This window comes from Panthera tigris, chromosome E3 (genome assembly GCF_018350195.1).
Source record: "Panthera tigris isolate Pti1 chromosome E3, P.tigris_Pti1_mat1.1, whole genome shotgun sequence".
In the NCBI taxonomy this organism is placed as follows: Eukaryota; Metazoa; Chordata; class Mammalia; order Carnivora; family Felidae; genus Panthera; species Panthera tigris.
This window is the reverse complement of record NC_056675.1, coordinates 12490654-12509094: the sequence shown is the minus strand read 5'-3', so window position 1 is coordinate 12509094 and position 18441 is coordinate 12490654. Positions and strand designations below refer to the sequence as shown.

Below are 18441 nucleotides of genomic sequence, written 5' to 3'. Positions count from 1 at the left end.
CTGCTCAGGGCTCTGAGCCCTGAGTGGCACAGCCAGTGTCTATGGTGGAGCGGGGCCTCCAGCCCAGGTGGGTCATCTCTGAGCCCGTTCTCCTGCCCATTTCATGGCAGTCTTATTGTATAGGGCAACCTATCCATTCCCCGGCTCATTCGTTCACCAGACGCAGCACTCACACACGTTTTTACATTGTGTGAGTCTATATACATGTACCTACACGTACAGACACACGGGCGCACGCGCACACACACAAATTCCAGAGTTTTAGCTCAGAGTTCCAATGGAAAGCAAGACAGACAAGATTTTGCTCTCATCATGCAGGACGAGGAGGCCGGTGGGTTAGGACCATGGTGGGCAGGGATGAGAGTTCCAGACGGTGTCAGAAAACACGGGGGGTAGGGGGTTCAGTGGATCATTTCCAATCGGTCATCTTCTGAAATCTTGACTCGACCTCGAAAATAATCGAACCACCATTGTTTCCTTCATTTTCAAATGTGCCGGATTACACAGTTTAATTAGAAGAGACATGATGGAACATCATCATAACAGCCAAATTGACCTTTGATCACTGCAAAGAATTTGCGAGAAGCAAAGGTCCTTCGAGGGAGGTCCCTGGCCCAGCAGCAGCAGCGTCTGGGAACTTGCCGGAAATGTGCTTTCTCAGGCCCTACTTATCGAATCAACAGTCTGTATTTTGAGAAGCCATCTGGGTGATTCAAATGCACAGTGAGGTGGAAAACCACTGGTATAAGCCACCTTCCCTGGGCCCTTGAACTCTGTTCAGTTATGGATGATTCTGACACCTTCCCACCTTTGAGAGCCTTACTGTATTTCAAGAAACAGCCTTCACACCCACCATCTCATGTGTCCTGATTCACACCTGGGCAGGCAAGTGGCCTCTTCGTTACTTTCTTGTTTCCAGCCTTTAAAATCTACCTCATGGAGTTTTCACTGAACTAGCAGTAAGCTAGCACAGAGATGAAAGGTGGAGGGGGGAAATGTTACTGAGAGGGCTTCATGAGAAGATGGACAAAAAGGTGGAGTGAGGTATTTGGTTAATTTTTTGCCAGCTGCTCAAGTCCCACTTCTTCCCCCTGTCTATTTATCATCCATCCATCCATCCATCCATCCTTCCATCCACCCATCCACCCATCTATCATCTATCAACTGCTCAGTAGATCTACCCATCCATCCATCTGTCCATTCACCTACCCGTCTATAATTTATCCATCCATCCATCCATCCTTCCATCCACCCATCCACCCATCTACCATCTATCAACTGCTCAGTAGATCTACCCATCCATCCATCTGTCCATTCACCTACCCGTCTATAATTTATCCATCCATTTATCCATCCATCCATCCATCCATCCTTCCATCCACCCATCCACCCATCTATCATCTATCAACTGCTCAGTAGATCTACCCATCCATCCATCTGTCCATTCACTTACCCGTCTATAATTCATCCATCCATCCATCCATCCATCCTTCCATCCACCCATCCACCCATCTATCATCTATCAACTGCTCAGTAGATCTACCCATCCATCCATCTGTCCATTCACCTACCCGTCTATAATTTATCCATCCATCCATCATCCATGTATCATCCATCCACCTATCCATCTATTTGTATATCACCTATGTCTTTGTGTGTCCCCCTACCCTTCTTTTACTATCTAACTATGCTAATGTCTGCCCTTCTGTCAGTCTGTCTGTCCTTCTGTGTATCTATCTATCTATCTATCATATGTGAAGGAGAAGTGGAAAAGGAGAAAAAATAAAGTAGAAATGAATGGGCTTGAGTAAATTTTCTAACCTCTAGGAGCCTCAGATTCTTTAAATGTCAAAGCGTGTTTGTGTGTGTGTGTGTGTGTGTGTGTGTGTGTATAGTGTGAATGAGTACATGTGCGGTTGTGTGTGTGTGTAACGCTATTATTTCTTGTGATTATTGTAAGGCTTATAAGTACATATGTGAAAACACAGTTCCTGACCCACAGAGAAGGGGGTGACAATAGTCGCCGGGTCTGAAAGGGGGAGAAATGGAGAAGAGGGAGGAGCAGGAGGGCAGGGAGACACAGGAGAGGCCTGTCCATGGGGAGTGAGGGGCGAGTGGGGGGAGCCACGGTGCCGGGGAGCAGGGTCAGTGAAACGTTGGGTGGGGGTCGTGCAGGGGGAAGTCGAGGCGGGGAGAGCCAAGAGGCATTAGAATAAGGTGCCTCAGAAGTGAGAGGGGAAAGCGGTTTTTATGGCAGCAATTAAGGAGCCTGAATGATCGTGTCTTTAAATGAATTGCGTGTTTACGTTTCAGGAGCGGAGATGTCCCAAGACTGCCTGGGGATGCTTCTCCCACGGTTCACCCACCCACTCCCGACCAAGTTGTGAAAATATATACCTGCTTCTCTCTCCAAGTCACCCTACTAGCTAATTATCTGTAAAGATTCAAATCATGAGCTGAAACTCCAAAGCTTTTTATGGGCATTAGGGGAGTATTAAATAGGAAGATTGGAAGCAAAATTACAGTTCCCCCAATAGATTTTGGGGGGTTTGATAAAAATCTGCTTTTAATTAAAAATATAAAGCAACGAGGCCCCCTGTGCACAAACAGGAAAGTCTTTGGGGCTTGGTCCCAGTTGCAAACGTCTTGGGATGTCGGATGTCCACTGCGGGATCCCGGCCTCTGCTGCCTCTGGGCGAGGGGCGGGGGTGGGGGGAGTGATTGATGGAATGGTTGGATTTTCGGCCGAGAGGCCTGGCTAATAGATACACGAAAACAGAGGCTGTAATGCAGCTCCCGAGATGAAGTAATGGGTTGTCTCTGTCTAGGTAGGGAATTCTGCCAAGCCCCGTGTTTTAAATAAAATGAGGCTTTTGTGGTTCTTGGCATGGGCCCGCCAGCGCAGGCTAACCTTGGCATCTGGGCGCTGGCCCTTCTCTAGAGTGGGGCTGAGGGTTGGCGCGGGCTCAGAGACTACCCAAGGGCAAGGATACCGGGCTTGGGGACCAGCCCCGCCAATCCTGCTCCTCTCTCAGTAAAGGCATCACCATCCACTCTGTTGCTCAAGCTCAAAACCCAGGAATCAGCCTTGATTTCTTCCAGATCTCAAGTCTCTCTTAATTCCATTCATTTTCCTCTGTTTTCGCTGCTACCACCGCGGGCCTGGCACCACATGTCTTACCTAGACGCTACAAGACCCTCTTAATTCGGCCGTCTGTTCTCTCGCTTCACCCCTCCACGATCCACCAAATCAGAAGGCTTGATTTTGAGATTGTACCTTTTCTTTTCTTTTCTTTTCTTCTTCTTCTTTTTTTTTACTGTGTATCAATAGTCTGTTTCTTTTTGTTATTGATATCCCATTATAGGAATAGACTGCGATTTGTTGATCATCTCCCCTAAGCGGGACGTTCACACTGATTTTAGTTTCTGGCTACCGTGAAGAAGTACAGACACGCCCTCCAAGTTGGTAAGTTGCTAAGAACGTTCGTGTACGAGTATTTCTGTAGGCATGCGTTTTTACTTCTCTTGGGTAAATATCTAGGAACTGAAGGGCTGCGTCATTTAATTTCCGCATCCTGGACTTCTTTTAAGTTTCTGTTTTTTCAAGAAGTCTTAGGTTCACAGCAAAATTAACAGGAGGGTGTGGAGGTTTTCCTACTTACCCCCCTGGCCTCCCCCGTGCCTGGCCTCCCCATCACCAACATGCCCCCCCGGAGTGGTGTGTTTGTTACAATCGATGCCCCTCCGTGGACACGTCATAGGTTGTCTTGGCGGTGTGCGTTCTATGGGTTCGGACAAGTGTACAAAGACATGTATCCATCATATAGTACCGTACCGGGTGTGATGATCCTCTGCGCACCTCTTCGCGCCTCCCCCCGCCCAGCACGCCCAGAGTGATCTTTTTGTGTCAAGTCCTCGGGAAAGGAGGTACAGCCCCCGTGCTTAAAACAGGGACTGCGCAACCAGATGGCCTGGGTTCGAGTTCCGGCCTCCACCACCTGTTAGCTCTGCGTGTTTGGCAACTTACCTAACCTCTCTGTGTCTCAGTTGTCTCAGCTGTGACGCGGGGAGAAGGGTACCTACTCACGCACAATTCTGAGAGTTAAACTGATGTAAATAAAGCACTGAAACAGTATCTGATACTATACACGCAAGTCTCGGGACGCACGCGTCACCGCGCGTAGGATGGTCAGCTCTGCGTTTCTCTTAGAAACCCTGCCCCCCGAGTCCTCTCATGGCGCCAAGGTCACACGTAATGAAACCAGTGTAGAGCGGGGACTGGAGAGGAAGTACTCCCAGAGAAGGTTTTCCAAAGCGGGAATGCAAGTGACCGTGGGAGACTTTCCTAAACCCGGGCAGGAGGTCCCTGCTCACGGGTCCCTTCACTGATAGATTCCCCGGGACCTCGCGTCCCCTCCGACCTGGGGGTCCACCTGGACACGGATTTCCCAGGTAAAGCTAGGAAGGGATAAGCGGGCCCAATGGTATGGTGAGGGGGGCTTTGGAAGCTGGGGAGGTGTGGGAGGCTGAATATGCTACACGAACAAACCAAACCAACAACGATTTCCCCCTTGGAGCTTCCAGAAGGAACCAGAGCTCTGCCAGCACCTTGACTTTGGGCCGGTGAGACTGATTTCAGAATTCTGATCTCTATACTTGTAAGATGAGAAACCTTGCTGTCTTAAGCCACTACGTTAGTGGTACTTTTTGTTATGGCAGCAAACAGGAAACTCGTACATGCAGGTGGCACCGTGACCCCAAGGGCCCAGGCCTCTCTCTGCCTCTCTTCCCCAGCGCTGACTCTTTGTGTCCCCTTGGCCTTCTTTATTCAAGCCCAGGGGGCTTTTTCCGTCTCTCGGCTGGTGTAAAGGACGTTGCAATGAACATGGCGGCACGTATATCTTTTCGAATTCGAAATTTTCTCCGGGAAATTACCGGAATTACTGGATCATATGGTAATTCTCTCTTTAATTTTTTTTGAGGAACCCCCATTCCTGCACCGATTTGCATTCCCACCACCAGGGCACAAAACTCTCTTTGTTCTCGGTCCCAATTCTTGGCGTGGGCTTGTGGGAAACACGGAGTGGGCCCCATCCAGGCCTGCCACTCCGCTTTCCACTTCCCCACCTCCCTCCAGCTTCCCAGGACCCAAGTCCACGCGGTGGTGAGATGCTGGGTGCCGAATAACAGTAGAACTCAGAATAAAAGAGAGGCCAACTCAAAGGGGTCTGGGGTCCACAGGACGGGGCTAAGGCTGGGATTCTAGATGCAGGAGCACACCAGGGAGGTAGGGATACCAGGGAATGGTGAGCCTGGAAAGCAGACGAGTGGTTGGTTGATTATAAACAGAGGAAGAAAGGCAGGATCTGGATACCTGCCTAGTTGTGGGCAACATGGAGGCCAGCATCCTTGCCCTTGCCCCGGCCTGGGATGGGTCAGGCAGCTATGGTGTCCTGAACTTCAAAAGCATGCGCAGGGAGCCTACTGAAAATCAGATTGGTGGTTCTCTTTGGGAGCCATTGACCTGTGGGTCTTGGTGTTTCAGACACCAGTGGCCAGGCAAATGGAATCAGGAGTCAGGCACTGGGAAAGAAGAAAGAAGGGCAGGAGCAGAACCCAGAAGACCGGAATTAACGCCCCGAACCGGGCTCTGGGGACAGCACAGCAGGAGGCAGCTGCTGAAGATTGGAGGAAAGGGTAAGAGACAGCTCCAAGAGAATGGGCCGAAAGGTCAAGACCAGCCACCAGCAGGTGCGGTTGCTAAGGTTAGAGTGGGACGTGAAGCAAGATCAACCTGAGGGCTGCAAGCTGGGGTCCTTGCCTGCGGTGAGAATTGTCCCCAGAGCAGGGGCAGGTAGAGGGCAAATAAGCCCACCTCCTGGCTCGGATGGACGTGAGGACAGGGTGCCAAGTAAGCCGTGAACGTGCCTTCTTCCTGACTATGTCCATCCATGACTCTGGTTTGGTCCGAAAAATGCAAGCGGAAAGACTGAGGTCTGTACCTGTTTGTCCTGGGCAGCTATCACCAGAAAGTGGACTGGATCGGCATTGAAGTCTTCCCATCAGTAATCAATAATTAAACACCTATGATAAGCAAAGCATTAAGCCAGGGCTGAGGACTTCCAACTCATTATTTTATTCATTCATTCCACAAATATTCACTGAGCATCTTCTCTTGCCAGGCCCTGTTGTGGGTGCATGGGATATGGCGGTGAGCAAAATGAACATTCACCAGGAGCTGCAGTGCAGTGGAGGGTGACGAGAAGAAGCAGTCAATATCTTAAATGAATCCACTTATAGCAAATGGACAAAATATAAAGTACAGCAGAGTAACAAGAGTGTAGGAGTCACTTTGAGAAAGTGACACTTGAACGCATTCTAAAAGGAGGTAGGGAAGTAGGCCACTGCTATACCGAGTTAGGGCATTTAGGCAGATTCAACAGCCGGTGCAAAGGCCCTGAGGCAGGAGCATGCTGGAGGTCTGGCAGGTGGCAAGTGGTGGGCAGGGAGGTCACAAAGGTAAAGGGGACCAAACCACACGGGGCCTTAAGGGGCGTCACAAGAGTTGTGACTTTCACTCCCAATGCCACGAGGAGCCATTGGAGGGTTTTGAGAAGAGTGACATACCGAGACATTTTTAAAGATTGGCTGCTGTGTTGGGACATCCTGGTCAGGTGATTAAGAGATAGCTCTTTGAAACGTTTACAGTCTTATCCTGGAGCTAAGTCTGGCACATACATAACAATAACATAGGGGCACCTGGGTGGCTCGGTTGGTTGAGTGGCCGACTTTGGCTCAGGTCAGGAGCTCGCAGTCTGTGGGTTCGGGCCCCGCGTCAGGCTCTGTGCTTGCAGCTCGGAGCCTGGAGCCGGCTTTGAATTCCGTGTCTCCCTCTCTCTCTCTCTGCTCCTCCCCTGCTTGCGTTCTGTCTCTGTCTCTCAAAAATAAATAAATGTTTTTTAAAAATTAAAAAACAAACCAACTAAAAAATAGCAAATGCAATGGAAACACCCAGAGCCTCTGACGGTTCCAATAGCAAAAGAAGAGAGTCGGATCAATTTCAGAGGGGGTGAGGGGCGGGTGGGAATCAGAGGAAGAACCTGAGACGGGCCTTGAAGAACGGGCAGGATTTGGAGATGAAGACCTAGTGGGAGGGTTGGCATGTGGGTCCCTTGTGTGGAACAGAGTGAACCCCGGCCTGGCAGGACAGCCACGTCGCGGGGAGTGGTGATATGTAGTTCCCGAACTGTCCCCTAGGCCAGTGGGTATCAGACCGTGGACCGCATGCCGGTCACCAGGGAGACGGTTCAGAGGCAGGTTCCTGGATCCCACCTTCGGAGATTTTGATTTGGAAGGTCAGGGGAAGGTGCATTTCGATGGGAGCACACGAAGTGACTCAATGCAGGGCTCAGAGTGGGTCGCCCGCCGAGGAATGCTGTCTTTTCCCTGAATGCAGGAGTGCAGCGGGGAGAATGTTTGGACAAGTAGGAACCAACAGGTCTAGGCGAGCCCAGAGCTCCAGAACTGGGGATTTGGCGTGCTATCTTGTAGAGAATATTGGAGTCTGAGCTCCAGGCGAAGGTGCTAGCTAAGACCTGCTCTGAGGTGGGCTTATGTAAGATTTATTTGTCAGCCACGTGCAGAGAAAGGCAAAATGCACAGCGGGGAGTGGGGTGGGGGGCGATTCCACCGATGGGTGTGCAAATCAGCCTGAATGAGGGCTAAGGCAGAGGGTAGAAGATATAGGGGTAAGAGGCACAGCGACTGGAAAGAACCCCCTGCATGGGACTCCCATCGATCACGTTCCCCTACTGTGTGCTTGGCACATAGTAGGTGCTCACTAAATATTTCCGAAAGGAATGGATCCACAGGACTTGACGACTGATTGGAGGTAGGGGGCAAGAGACAGAAGAGAAGAAGTAAGGATGAGGCCACTGACTGTAACATAGGGTCAAATCATGAGCGACACTGGGGATACAGAAAATAAGGAAAAGGTGCCAACACAACCCACCAAAACCCAGAAAGCGAAAGTCGACGCAACCAGAAGACCAAGGATCAGCCACACAAGCTTCACACGAGACCCAGACTGTGGGGTTCAGATCCAGGGGCCCCCTCTTCTTCCCAGCCGTATGATCTTGTGTAGATGATTCACCTCTATGCGTGCCTCTGTTTCCTGGAGGTGGTTATGACGGTAAACAAAATAAAACTTGCATAGGCGTCCAGCGTCTATCACATAACAAATGCCTGGTACATTGAGCTGTAATTGTTAAGAGTTATTTACAAGGGAAGGGTGCTCAGTTCAAGGGGAGAAGCAACATACAGCTGCACGGGGGCCAGGGTGGGGCTGGCGGGCACCAGAGGCCATGGCTCCAGCTCGCATTGGCTCTGTCTACCTTCAAACCTAAGGTCTCAGGACAGAACGATGGGGCTGGGCAGTCTGCGGGACTAGGAGGAAGGAAGCAGATTTTTGGGGTGACAGGAGGGAGGAGAGAGAGACAAGGCGATTGTTAGTGAGGAGAAAATGGGTAGATTTTGGGCTCTAAGGATACCAAGAAAATGAGCCCACAGCTTCTGCAGTGCGGGTCCTTCTGGAAGGGAGCACAGCGGACGTGCCCAGGGAGGAAAGCAGCTAAACCTGATGCCCAAGGGGGGCTTGGCGAACACTCCAGAGCTGTGATTTCAACCAATAGCCAGAGCAGATGGGTTCAATAAAACCAATGGTTATTTACATCGATGTGAAGACTGTGTGTGTTTGTTTCTGGCTCCTGGGGTCTGGAAAGGAAAAGGAGAGACTGAAATGGGCATGCGTGGAAAGGCAAGCATGGACGATCTAACAAGAAAAACATGCTGACGTTAAACATAATTCCTTTCATCCCAGGACTTCTGTGGGCTCAGCAAGGGGATCCCGCGAGGCCTCCACGGACCTCAGACCCATAGCAACTAGAGTCCAAGGTGAGGGCCCTGGCACTCGCTGTCCCGGGGTGCAGGGCACAGAGCCCCTGATGGGGAATGAGGAACAGCAGAAGGGTGCCCACCCGTGCTAGCTAGCTGGTGACACTGGGCAAGCCCAGAACTGAGCTGCACTTCATTTCCCACATCTGTGAGCGGGGCAGGTGCCCCCACTGCCCTCGCTGGGTGTTGGTGAGGAATAAATGAGTTACAGTGTAGAAGGGATTGGAGCAGGGCCGGGCCTTAGGAGCACATTTGCTATTACAGTCAGAGAAGTCCCACTTGGGTCTTTGGTGGCGGGACCTTCAGTGCAGACAGACATTGTGCCATAGCAGGCATCTTCAAGGGAAGGTAGGACCCGCGGACCATCATTGGACCCGTGTTTGGCGCTGCATGCATGTGAATGAAGGAAACCTCGTTCCCAAGGCAGTGGGGAAGCCAGGAAGGGAGATCTCTCAGCCACCTCCCTGGATGCCGCAGGAAGAAGGGTTTCCTCTCCGCCCTGCAGCAGCCAGTAGCCAATGAGAAACCGTCACCACCTGTAGCTCTCATTTCCCTCCTGTATCAGCTTTTGTTCCAAACCCCTCCCTCCCAGCTCCTCCTTTCCTCTGTGGAAGGACGCTCTCCCGCTCTGTTCTCCAAACGTGCCTTGGTTTCCCCAAGCGTGCATGTCCCGGGTTGCAAATTCCTCTGCTCTCCAGGAACAAGCTCCACTGCCACTCAATAACCTTTGTTCAATCGTTGAGGTGGACATCTCTTTCCAGGGATGGGGAGTAGGTGAATCCAGCATGATACTGTTCAGAGCTGAAGTGGCAGGTGGGGAAATCCAGGACCTTAAGGGACAGGATAAGCCAACTGGAGCCCCCTCTACAGGGGATGGGCTCTGCTCGTTTACACGGGGAATGGATCCGGGCTGGCTGGAGCCCTCGTCCCAGGCTCGAAGGGTGCTCTCTTGTTGCTTGTGGCTTTAGAAACCGCTGTAGGATCTCTGGCCAAAGCCTGCCTGCTTGTTCAGGGGACTGCCCTCTTCGTCTCCAGGGAAGGGAGCCTGTAAACACTGGCTGCCGCCCCGGTGAGCCTCGTACTTTGGCTGCTGGACAGTGGCAGGGACGAGGGCTGCTTCAGAACCAGCGGGAGTGCCAGGAGAATGGGGAAAGGGCCCGGCTGAGGCCCCCTAAACCTCTTCGCTTCTGCTTTTCGGGGGAGAGAAGAAAAAAACAATTAAAAGAGCACGTAGGTCTGTAAACGCCCTTGTCCACCGCCCTCAGGGGTTCCTGTGAATCAGGCCCCGCCAGACTTCACGCCAAGCACATGGCGCTTCAGATAAGACCCGGCCGCTTGTCACACTGGGCATTTTGAGAGCTCTCTGATGCTGCGAACACTTCACCAGAGCCTCTCCACGGGAAAGCAGCCTCCCACTGGTGCGTCTGTGCTCAGATTCCGGGCGCTGGGAAGCCGGACCCTCCTCCTTTACCAGCTCGTGTCGCCGGGAACCCCTCCCGGGCTGGGAAGCGTTAGCAAGTCAAGGTCTGGTTTCCCCCCTCATTTTGTCTCCTGCAATCCTGGGTTGGAGAAAGGCTTCTATTTATTTATTTATTTATTTATTTATTTTGCTGGGTAAGGACCCTGACGCAATTACACGGAGCCAGCTGCAGAGCTCTCGCGGTGAGAAAGTGCTGTTGTGTGCATTCTCCCTGTTGTCTGCAAAAGTGCACTGCCTTTTCCAGACGACAGGGGTTTCTGCCCTCTTGCTCCTGGATCCCAAGCGGTGCCTGGCACGGCACAGGGTGGGTGCTGGTGACCCAGGGTGGAATGGAGGAGCGCACACCAAGGAACCAAAGGAGCGCACAGCTAGACCACACTGGAGACGGACACGGTGGAGACCGTCGGAGGTTAGACGTGGTGAACCCAACAGCCGGACTGGTCCCAGTAGGGTGTGGAGATGGGGGAGGGAGAGCCTGCTGCTCAAATGACAGAGCCTAAGAGACTCAGGTAAACTCTGGCTCCATCCAGCTGCCTCTAGTTTCTGGAAAAACCCCCAAAGGCAGGGCCCGTGTGGCTGCGGAAGGAATCTCCCGGGAGCGACATTTCTCAAAGTTGGGTGACTTTGTGGGGCGTTGGTTATAGAGGATTTATTGCACCTGCAGGAGTCTGAGTGGCACCAACGTTTCAGGGCAGCGTCTTGACTTCAGAAATACGGGTTTGGCAAGAGTTAGGTAAGGAGGGAGGGATCCAGCTAAGGTGGTTGGTGTTCAAGGAGAGGGCTTATTATGGACTAGAAGTGTGTGTCCCCTAAATTCATAGGTTGAAACCCCAGTCTCTAGGGTGATGGCATTTGGAGGCAGGACCTTTGGGAGGTAAGATTAGGGTCTGTCAGAAAAGAAAAAACAAGCCCAAATTGGAGTCATTAACCCTCCACGACAGCAAACCGAGACTTAATTACAGCTCCAATCTCCCCAGGAATAAGACTTTTTGGCAGTCCATCTGAAATTTTCTTGCACTTGTGAGGTCATCGGCAGGATCAAATATGCTACATTCCCGACTCAGTCGGTTGAACATCCGACTTCGACCCAGGTTATCATCTCGAGGTTCGTGAATTTGAGCTCTGCATCAGGTTCAAGGCCGTCAGGGCAGAAGCCACTGGGGATCCTCTGTTCCCCTTCCTTTCTGCCCCTCCCCCCCCCCTCAAAAATAAGTAAACATTAAAAAAAAAAAACACCTTGCATTCCTCTCTAAAAGGACGATGAAGCAATCCTTTCTTTGGCTGCTAATGTCTGGCCCTCTACAAACCCTCTGTTTCCTACACCTGCTTGGAGCATCTCTCCACTTGCTGTGCTGGGTGGGATGCGGCCCGACTGATGAATCGCTTCATAAAGCCAATTCAAGTCTTCAAATTTACTTGGTTGGATCTTGTTTTTTTAACAGGTTAGATGAGGTCACGAAGGTGGGCCCCCCCCCCCCACACCCGTCATGGGATTAAGGCCTTTAGAAGAAGAGAAAGAGACAGGAAATCGGTCCCTCTGCCTCCTGAGGCTGCGAGGAGGAGACGTCTGTCCGAAAACAAAGAAAAAGCAGTGCTCTCTCCAGACCCTGGGTCTGCTGCCACCTCGATCTTGGACTCCCCAGTTCTTCAGAACTGAGAGACACGTGGAATTATTGTCGAAGCCCCTGGGTGTAAGGTGTTCTGTGATATCAGCCCGAATGACCAAGACGAGTCTGGTCCTCATGGCGGAAGCACGTTGCGGATCAGCACATCGGCAATGAGGGCAAGTCGTGGGTTGGGCTGGGACAGCGAGGGTCAGGGAGAACGCGCCTGGGGAGGCAGGTGGGTAAGCCCACGCCTGCGGACTCAGGACACTGAGACCAATGGCAGACTCCACTCTGCTGCGTGCGTGTGTGGACACGTGTGCCTCACACCCCTTGAGGGGTTCACGGCCCCCCACCCCTCGGGTTCCTCTGCTCACGCCAGCATGCGCTCCCCAGATGGAGCCAGAGTTCAACCTTACTTCTTCGGACCGTGTATCTTCTTCCTCCGGCCACCCTTCTGTCCTCCTCCTTGCTCCGCTCCCCCGTCTGAACTCCTGTCCTCGTTTTCCTGGTGCCAGAGACACGGTTGGCTGTTGCCCGCGTTCCCGTGGCCTGCGGCGTTTCTGGGCACGGTGGCCCTAAATGAAAGCACCCTGGGTGGCTGTCTGAGAGTTTTCCCATCGGGGGCCCATCTAGGCTGCCCGCCCCCCACCCATGTGTCAGGCAGGCCGTAGGAACTGCTGGCCGCCCTCCCCAGCAATCCCCAAGCAACACCCACAGACCTTCACCCCCGGGGGCAGGGGGACTTGAGGTGTCTCCCGAAGTGGCTCGGCAGGATTAAGCTTGAGTTGCCTGATGACGTTTCCTTTGCGGGCTTCCTGCTCTCCTACCTGTGCTTCCTGAGATCACCCCCTCAGGGGATTATGTACGTTTGAATCTCTGTGGCAGGCCTGTTGCTGGGGGAACCCACACTGAGTTACCCGGTTTCAGCGTCTTCTTCCCCCACATCAGCCTGGCTCTGGCTCGGGGCCCAAGCAGGGCGGAGCCGGGACCGGTTTCAAGGGGTAGAGGAATAGACTCCATCCCTCGATCCTGGTGGGAGCTGCTAAGTCACCCGGTGTGGACGTAGGGGTGGGGGTGGGGAACACAGCTCTTTCTGCACACTCTTCTGAGCCGTCTTCAACTCCTTGTCCCTGTCACGTGCAATTAGTTGCCAAGCACTACTGGCTCTTGGCTGCAGACTGTCTCCCAAACCTCGTACCTATTTCCGTTTTCCGTTACCCCGGTCCCTTATCTCTTGCTTAAACTTGTGCGGTAGCTTTCCGGCTGGACTCCGTTGTCTCCGATCGCCCCTTCTCCCCCAGTCCACCTTCCCGGGTGCTTCTGGAGCGATCTTTCGAAAGCACGCCGACCCAAACACAAGTGCTCAGAGCTCTTGCCGCCGTCCTATGGCCTACGGGGAAACCACCCAGATTTCCCAGCATGACATTCAAGGCCCTCTGTGATTTGCTTTTCTGGCATCATCTCCTGGCATTTTCCACCCACGTATTCCCGAAATACCGAGCTTCTTTCCATTCCCTGAAAGTTCTCATCTCCTTCCCTGTGGCTAGTTGCTTTCTTGACTGCTTTCTTGACAGCCAGATTCCTCAGAATCCTCGGTGGCTGAGCTCAATCACAGTCCCCGATTGCTCAGGTCTGGGTGCCTGTAGGCAGGCTTTGTCTCCGGGTCATTGAGTAAACATTCATTCAATCCCTTTTTTGCATGCGCTGAGCCCTGGGGTTATAAGGTGTGTGTGGTCTGTTTTGTTCATTTGTTTCTTTATTTGCTTGTTTGTTTTTCCTTCACCATGAAATTGTGAGCTCCCCAAATAGATGGAAAATACCTTTCCCCGGGTACCCTTGGTGCAGGGTGTGCGGTTAGGTGTTTAGTAAACCTTTGTAATTCAAGTTGAACTAAAATGAATTGGCTTCTGGGCAAGAAGAGAGTCACCTTGTGCCTCACGTGAACCGTCAGATCCCATCGATGTGGAACACAGTCTAAGTAAGATGCACTTAATGCTAAATCGCTACTGAACATAATCTAATCTTTCTTGGATGATTCAAAAGCTCTCCAGAATCCTGTAGTGCTGTGGGATCATCAGCACAAGCATCATTCTCATTGTGTGGTGCTGCCGGGCAGGGGAGCTCAGAATGAGAGAGTTCTGGAAAAATGAGAATTCTTTTTTTTTTTTTTTAAACCAACAATTTGCTAAGGGTTTTAAAAGGCCGTGTTATAATCAAATCCTTGATTAAATTTTTTTTTTTTTTTTTCCTGGACAGAGCGGGTTCATTCTGGTGAGCTGTTGGGTGGATGAGAGTGTAATTAATAGCGATTCTCTGGGATTCTCTGCTCCTGCATTGCAGTCCCTGCTTGCGTATGGACGGTAGGCGATTGACGTTTGTGCGCGGAAAAGCATCAGCCACATCCTGGAACAATCACAGCAGTGTCGCTAAGATTGTAAGCCAGCACGGGGCAGGGGCGTGCTCGTTCTTGCCTCGTGCAAGTAACACTGTGCCCGAGGGGCTCCTCAGATCAGATTGGAACATGGAGCGATCTGAGTTAGGAACCGCCTTTTGGCTTTAGTACAGAACTGGCCAGCTGGATGGCGTGTGACTGAGCTAAAAGTGCTGGATGCTGTAAAAAAAAAACCCAGCAAACTCGGGGCGCCTGGGTGGCTCAGTCGGATCAGCGTCCGACTTCAGCTCAGGTCATGATCTCACGGCTCGTGGGTTTGAGCCCCGCGTCTGGCTCTGTGCTGACGGCTCAGAGCCTGAGCCCACTTCGACTTCTGTCTTTCTCTCTCTCTCTCTCTGCCCCTCCCCTGCCCCTGCTCACACTCTGTCTCTCTCTCTCTCAAAAATAAATAAACATTAAAAAAAATTAAAAAATACCCCAGCAAACACAGCTATCACCTCTGTAATGTGGAATCATCTGCTAGGCTTCTCGTAGCTCAGCCCCAACACTGGAGGAGCTTGGAAGTCACCGCTCTTGTCCATTGCCACAAGAAAAAGTGGCACAAGCTGAAAATCAATCACTTTCCCGGACCCCTCGGAGAACTGAGGTTGCACACTGTCCCCTTGAACTCTGGAGAGAAAGGCAAGCCCAGAGGGTCATTGTCAAGACCTGTCCATCTGAACCTCCAGTCACGCGAGCCACGAACGGGGACACTTAAATGGCAATTTTGAAGAGTTCCTGGAGGCTGAGTGTGTACTTGCCTGAGTGAGGAAGTCCAGCACTGGGATGAGCACAGCACGCAGGGGAGGGAGGCGAATGCCAGCGATGTCATAAGGGACGTGAGGGACAAGTTGGGGCACACTCTGTGACAAGGTGCCTGTACTACCTGAGAAGTGGTATAGTGTGATTTGAAGGGGTGTTTAGAATAGTTAAAAATGTATATGGGAAACTCTAGGGAAGCCACTCTAATTTTTATTTTAGAGTAGAATTGATAGGCTGAAGAGTCAGATAAGACGAAATCATATTAAATGCTCAAGTGAACCAGAGAAGGCAGGAAAAAAGGAAGAAAAACTCCAAACAGATGTGATGATTAGTAAACACTAAAATCGTTATAAGTGGGGCAGTAACCCAACTCTATCAATAACTGCTTTAAATGTGAATGGTCTACCTTTACTTAATTATGTCTACAAAGACTCTTTTTCCAAGGAAAGCCTGGAGCCTTCTCTGGATTCTGTGTCTCCCTCTCTCTCTCTGCCCCTCCCCTGCTCATACTCTGTCTCTCTCTGACTCTCAAATATAAATAAATGTTAAAAAAAAAAAAAAAGAAGAGAAAAGAAAAGAAAAGAAAAGACAAGCCCAATGCTGGCAAGGATGTGGAGAAACTGGAATTTACACGAGGACCTGACATTTATTTATTCCCAGGGACCGGCTGGCGGCAGGCACTTATCATATTGAATTGTGGATGCGTGTATTAATTGGTGAAACTCTTTGGGGGAAAAATGTGGCAATGGATTCCAAGAACCTTGAAAATAAAAATGTCCATTGGCTGGAAAAAAATATGAGTGGTCTAAATACACCAACAGAGAGACAGTTTTGGGGCCCCTGGGTGTCTCAGTTGGTTAAGCATCTGACTTCGGCTCAGGTCGTGATCTCGAAGTTCGTGAGTTTGAGCCCTGTGTAGGGCTCTGTGCTGACAGATTGGAGCCTGGAGCCTGCTTCGGATTCTGTGTCTCCCTCTCTCTCTGCCCCTCCCCTGCTCATACTCTGTCTCTCTCTTTCTCTTTCTCAAAAATAAATAAACATCAAAAAAATTAAAAAGAAAGAGACAGTTTTGCCAGAGTGGACAACCCCCCCCCCCCAAGACTCAATTATGTTGTTTAAAAGAAATCTACTTTAAATATAAAGGCTCAGGTAGGTTAAAAACAAAGGTGTTTGTGACAACATGAATGGACCTTGAAGGTATAATGCTAAGGGAAATAAGCCAGAGAAAGAGAAATGCATGTGATTTCCCCTATATGTGAAATATAAAAAACAAAACACACAAACAAAAAAATGAAACAGAGTCTTAAATATAGAGAGGAGGTTGCCAGAGGAGAGATGGGTGAGGGGAGTGGGGGAAGTAAGAGAAGCAGATGAAGAGATGTGAACTTCCAGTTATAAAATAAATAAGTCACGGAGATGAAAAGTATATAATACAATAATACTGTCATAACATTGTACGGTGACAGATGGTGACCACACTTACCCCGGTGAGCTTTGAGCAACGTATAGGATCATTGAATCACCGCGTTGTACACCTGAAAGTTGTGAAACATTGTATATCGATTATAGTTCCATTAAAAAAGGTAAATGGAAAAAAAAAAAAAAGGCACCGGGAAAGATACACGGAATTAACACACCAGTGGGCAGAAAGCGGGTGCAGCTATGTTAATTTCCGACGAAAGCAGACTTCAGAAGAAGGAAAATTACCAGGGGTAAAGGGGGCTGTGGCATCACAATGAAGAGGTCAATTCTCCAAGAGGATGTAACAATCTTAAAAGTGTATGTACCAAATAACCCGTCAAAATTCGTGAGGCAAAGCCGACAGAACTACAAGAGGTAGACAAATCCACCGTTGCAGCTGGAGACGTCAACGTGCCTCTTTCAGTAATTGGTAGATCAAGCGGGCAGAAAATCAGTACGGACACCTGCCCTAAAATAACCTGCTGAGTTACGTGGGAAACCAACTTTCCGTGGTCTTTCATTTATTTCCTTAACCTCTTCATTTTGTTGTCTTTATTGCTTTGGCCTCTTTGAAACGTCTGAAGAGAAACCTCAGGGGGAATCTGAAATGCTATTGGAGTTTAATGTGGTTAAAAAAAAATGGGTCCTATCAAAGCAAATAATGACCTCCCCTTTGTTTTATGAGATGGAACATCGTGGCATTTCTATACACGTTCCTTTGCATAACCGCTGCTTTATTGCAAGTCATTTTTTTTGTGTGCCTTCGTTCCTTTGACCCTTTACCACCAGCATCTGTCAAATGGGCGTGAGAATACACACCGGGCAGGCAGAACAGGTGTCTTCACTTCTATTTTATAGGTTTTGTAACCCAAGATCCAAAGAGACGCAGTGACTCGGCTACGAGCGCCCGGCGAGGAGGTGACAGATCGGGATAGAAAATGCAATTCTTTCAATTCTTACCCCACTATTTCTTCCACTCCGCTAGAGTCCTCTCAAAATAACGGGGTTTGGGAGAGATTTCTTTGCAGACTGCTATTTTGAACATTGTAGACGCAGCGTTAGGGGAGACACCCCCCACAGACACACTCCAACATTTGTACAATATTCCCTTCCAAAGATGTTTTTTTGAAAACAGCAGCTACTGTTTATGAAGCCATTCCGGATTTGACAGGATGCTGTCAAGTGTTCAATACCTCCCGCCCTCCCTCCCCCTCTCTTTTCTCTTCTGAACCACTCCCTCCACCCCCAGCTCCTACAGACCCCTGTGTCTGAGCCTTCCATTGCTTCAAGAACAGAGTCAGAGGAAAAAAGACTTCCAACGCACGGCTTTTAAGATGCAATCCTGGCGAATGTCAGAGAGACGTGGGAGAATTCATGTTGTACCAGGGTTCGTTCCGTCTATTTAAGATGAGACTGTGAAAGAGGGGACTCCTGGTCCCTGGGGTGGCGGAGGTGGTTTGTAAAGCAGCCAGGAGGGTAAGCTGGCACTGCACCCTGCCCCTCCGCAACCGTCCTTGTGCCCCGTTGCCAAAGGGAGAGGGGTGACAGCATTCCCGATGACTTTGAGGACCTGAGCCCGCAGGGGGCGGCTGCTTCGCAGGAACAGCTTACCAGGGCGTCGTGCAAGGTTAATGGCAGGTAGCATCTGGGCTGGAGGACGAGAATCCAAGTTCCTGGTGGCCCTGAGCCAGCAAGGTGAGAAGAGCAGGAGCTTTGGGACTCCAAAGGCGGGTGGCACACCCAGAGGG

The 18441-nt window shown here is 50.6% G+C and overlaps 1 long non-coding RNA gene across 2 annotated transcripts in view; it reads left to right on the top strand.

The window, feature by feature from the left end:
- LOC102958365 overlaps positions 1-6076 on the top strand; it is a 42948-nt gene extending 36872 nt beyond the window's left edge. For both annotated transcript variants that reach the window (XR_006212501.1, XR_006212503.1), the window contains exons 3-4: positions 3366-3466; positions 5546-6076. This is a non-coding gene — a long non-coding RNA (uncharacterized LOC102958365). The remainder of the gene's footprint in view (positions 1-3365; positions 3467-5545) is intronic.
- Positions 6077-18441: the final 12365 nt, after the last annotated feature.